This window comes from Procambarus clarkii, chromosome 28 (genome assembly GCF_040958095.1).
Source record: "Procambarus clarkii isolate CNS0578487 chromosome 28, FALCON_Pclarkii_2.0, whole genome shotgun sequence".
Lineage (NCBI taxonomy): Eukaryota > Metazoa > Arthropoda > Malacostraca > Decapoda > Cambaridae > Procambarus > Procambarus clarkii.
This window is the reverse complement of record NC_091177.1, coordinates 34,529,166-34,534,200: the sequence shown is the minus strand read 5'-3', so window position 1 is coordinate 34,534,200 and position 5,035 is coordinate 34,529,166.

Below are 5,035 nucleotides of genomic sequence, written 5' to 3'. Positions count from 1 at the left end.
CGGCCCAGTAAGGCTGTGGACTGAGATGCAGAGGAGAAGACTTGCAATTTCTCGAATGTGTATAGGACAGGTCGGCGGCCCCGAGAGAGGACGGATTTTTTCGCGTAATTTTGCCTCACTTGTACTGTGCATATATCTGTCACCAGGACTTAAGATACTTTCCTAACCTGTCACAGGTTACAGGGCCTGTGGCTTAGTGGACAGCGCTTGGGACTCGTAATCCTAATAACCGGGGTTTGACCCTAGGCGATGGAAATGGGTACAGTTTTTTTCATCCTGATGCCCCTGTTACCTAGTGGTAAATAGGTACCTGGGAGTTAGACAGCTATTACGGGCTGCTACCTGTGTGTGTGTGTGTGTGTGTGTGTACTCACCTATATGTACTCACCTATATGTGCTTGCAGGATCGAGCATTGACTCTTGGATCCCGCCTTTCTAGCTATCGGTTGTTTACAGCAATGACTCCTGTCCCATTTCCCTATCATACCTAGTTTTAAAAGTATGAATAGTATTTGCTTCCACAACCTGTTCCCCAAGTGCATTCCATTTTTCTACTACTCTCACGCTAAAAGAAAACTTCCTAACATCTCTGTGACTCATCTGAGTTTCCAGTTTCCACCCATGTCCCCTCGTTCTGTTATTATTACGTGTGAACATTTCATCTATTTCCACTTTGTCAATTCCCCTGAGTATTTTATATGTCCCTATCATATCTCCTCTCTCCCTTCTTTTCTCTAGTGTCGTAAGGTTCAGTTCCTTCAGCCGCTCTTCATATCCCATCCCTCGTAGCTCTGGGACAAGCCTCGTCGCAAACCTCTGAACCTTCTCCAGTTTCTTTATGTGTTTCTTCAGGTGGGGGCTCCATGATGGCGCGGCATACTCTAAGACGGGTCTCACGTAGGCAGTGTAAAGCGCCCTAAAAGCTTCCTCATTTAGGTTTCTGAATGAAGTTCTAATTTTCGCGAGTGTAGAGTACGCTGCTGTCGTTATCCTATTTATATGTGCCTCAGGAGTTAGATTAGGTGTCACATCCACTCCCAGGTCTCTTTCTCGAATCGTTACAGGTAGGCTGTTCCCCTTCATTGTGTACTGTCCCTTTGGTCTCCTGTCACCTGATCCCATTTCCATAACTTTACATTTACTGGTGTTAAACTCCAGTAGCCATTTCCCTGACCATCTCTGCAGCCTGTTTAAGTCCTCTTGGAGGATCCTACAATCCTCGTCTGTCACAACTCTTCTCATTAATTTTGCGTCATCTGCAAACATTGACATGTATGATTCCACTCCTTTAAACATATCATTTACGTAAATTAAAAAGAGGATTGGTCCCAGCACCGATCCTTGAGGTACTCCACTTGTTACTGTTCGCCAGTCCGACTTTTCGCCCCTTACCATTACCCTCTGGCTCCTTCCTGTTAGGTAGTTCCTCACCCATACTAGGGCCTTTCCGCTTACTCCTGCCTGCCTCTCAAGTTTACTCTCTGTTAAGTCTGCCTTACTCTCTGCCTGTGTGTGTGTGTGTGTGTGTGTGTGTGTGTGTGTGTGTGTGTGTGTGTGTGTGTGTGTGTGTGTGTGTGTGTGTGTGTGTGTGTGTGTGTGAAAAATAATTGATTGACAGTTGAGAGGCTGACCGAAATAGCAGAGCTCAACCCCTGCCAGCACAACTAGGTGAATACAGGTATGAGTCGTGCGACTTATTCGTCTGGTCTTTCACAGGTGGTTGTCATCCTTACCCGGAGGTTTCCCTGGCAACCAGTGGGCAGGTGAAAGTGGCCTCACCCGCCGCGAACATACGAGTCGCAGAAAGAACGTATGTAGCCAGTGTTAAGCTAAATGGTGCCTACATAGTTTTCAGTACAGAGCGGTGAGAACGGATTAACCCCTGTGACAGCTGTTATTTGACTGATCTTCTAGTGCCTTAGGTGGTCTCTTCCCTGACGATACCCTGGTATGCCGCGGGAAAAGCTGAGGTTCGTTTGGGAATCCGTCAATGCCTACTCAGATCTTTTGAGTTCGGCTTGACTTTCTCTTAGATCTTCTGTGTTGGTTCAAGCAGTGAGAAGCCAGTGATAGGAACGGAGAGTTGAACAGGCGCAAGAGTACCATCTGCCGGCTCGAACAGTGCCGCCAGACAGGATCGGGGCCTCTGTCGACGGAATGCAGCACTGACCAGTACATGGTTTCTCCCTTGTTCTAGTGTCACCTTCATGCAGTGTCCCTTCCATGCAGTGTCCCTTCCAAGCGTTCACCCAGTCTACCATTTTAAAGTTCTAATTTTTGTGTAATAAGCTCCTTGCTTCTCTCTCGAAACAGATCTGTAAACAAATATGGCGCAACCCTCACCTGTGTCTATGTTGGTTGATCGAAATCAAGAAATTTTACTGCATATTTTGAGGACCAGGTGGAATAACGCAAATTGATCGAAAAGTTTTTCCTTTGTGACGTTTCTGGGACGTATAAGTATTCCTGAGGGCGCAAACAAGAAACCATGATGAATGGGTGATGGCGAAACATGAAGTATGCAATCCCAGTTTGTGTCGGAAAACCCGACACTATTTAATAACATTACATGCAATAGGCAGATAATATTTCTGCTGTGTTGTATACACAAGTTACCCATAGAAAATGTAGCTTGTAGTGGAATTTTCCGTCAATAGAAAACGGGATGCCATTGCCACATAGTACTATAAATTCACCAGCTATTCTGTTGGGAATTATTCTTAAATACATTAGACTTTGGACTTTTAATACCATAAAAACATCTCATTTGAATTAACTTAATTATCAGTATCAAAATAGAGTAAATGTGACCCTTCTATCACTTATTGATATTGGACAAGGAGAGCCAAGGCGTCAGTGGTGTGAAGAGGTCAGCAATTGTTTGTTAGACCAGAGTCGTTGGAGCAAGTTTGGCTTCTATAATTCTCTTGGACGAAGTGTTATGGAGATCAACTTAAGTGTTCAACCATCATCAACACGCTGTCAACATAAACAAGGGAGGTGTCTTACCGAAATTCGTTTATCTAATCATTTCTGGCCAGTTAATGTTAGGTAGATATAGGGCGTCCGGTTAGAACACGAACGATCGACTCAACACAGGTAATTAAGCCTTGGTCCTTATCTAATATACAGTGTTTTCTCTGATATGGCTGTCATATATTAGGATTCCGGCTTGACAGCTAGTGCCCTTTGACAGGAACAAAAAGAGGAAGCAAGAATTAATCTTGGTACATCAGTTACTATGGATGATGGACGCTAGCCTCACACGAGGATAATTTGGTGTCTACATCCTAGTTATACCTGGTAGACTAAGTCTGCTGTACAATAAGATAAGGCACCTCCAATTTTATATACTAATATATGTAGTTTAATACTGTAGTTTGATTGGCTGCATATATATAAATTTAATATTAACTCCCCCCTAATGTGTAAGGATCGATTTGTGAGATTATTGCAGAAATACAGTTCAATTAACATTATACAAATTGCTATCGAAAATATAAATTAACGTAAACATAAATTCTATATAAATTCATATAAATTAAATAAATATAAATCTCACAGGTCGGTTCCCACAGTTTGTACCTTGTGGCCTATGGTGAGGGTAGCCCGGCTCTCTAGAGCCTATTGGACTAAATAAAGCCCTCTTATGATTCTATTGGAAGGGGTTCTTCAAAAACGCATTCGCCTCATTAGTATTTCTTTTTGCATGCTTAACACGTGCGGTCAGAGTTTAAACTTTATTATTGTATACTTTATGTTTCTCTGAAACAAAGAATATAAAATATTTAGAGGTAAACAACAGGCTAAGCAAGAAACTATTTCTCCATCAATGGTAGGTTATTATTTTTTCAGTATGAGTCGACATGTCAAGTCGGTAACAACATTTTCATACTTCTGAGATTAGACTATATGTAAAGGTAAAAAGAGGTGCTGAAATGGAACACGAAACACACGCACATAAGCTAAAAGAAAATATAATGACAACAGTTTGACCTGATTTGGTGTTTTATTAGTAAATTAACTGTACCTGGCCACGCGTTGCTGTGGCTCACCAACGCATGCGCATTGCTGAGCCACAGCAACCCTCCTGTGTCTCCCCATCAATCCTTCCTCCACCATCCTCCCCACCATTTCCTCCCCCACCCCCATCCCCTAGTCCTCCCAACCATTCCCCACTCCCCCCATCCCCTCGTCCTCCAACACCATTCCCCCTTTGACCTATCCCCTCGTCTTCCCCACCATCCTCCACTCCCTTATCCCCTCGTTCTCCCCACCATCCCCCACTCCCCTGTATACTTGTCCTCCCCAACATTCCCCCCTCCGCCATCCCCTAGTCCTCCCAACCATCCCCAACTCCCGTCTCCTTGTCCTCTCCACCATTCCCCACTCCCTCATCTGATGCATTTCCAAATGATCTGATGTTCCCAAAAGAAAATTGGGAACATCAAATTATCTGATGTTCAAATCACTGAAAAAAATAAACTATACTCACGAAATTAACGGTATGATAAACAACACAACTCAATTCCAACGCAATGTCACAAAATATTAAATCAAAATGGAAATAAGTCGAAATCTATGAAAATTTAATTTTTCAATGCAATCGGAAACATTGAAATGGAATCGTACCATATTTAGTATAGTGTGTGTTTCTCTTATGTGTGACAGATGGTTCTGTTTTTTAAAAAAAGAATGTTTTTACCTGTCACATGTGTGGCATATATATTTATACTTAGGAAATGAACGGTACGCTAAACAACACAGCTCAATTCCAATGCAATGTCACACAAAATAATTCAGTCAAAATATAAATAAAATATCCGTTGCCGTCTTGGATGTATGCTGGTTGTAGATATACACAGTAGACACTTTGGTAGTTTTATTGAGTGAGGTAACAAGGTATATATCTGGCCCACTGAGGTCCTACCTAACTCTGAGGTCTGTGAGATACTGAGGCCTGCTGGGAGCATGGCTGGTGCCACTCTGTCTGGCCTGACGTCAGAGGCCTACTCGCCTGTGATTGGTTATGTTT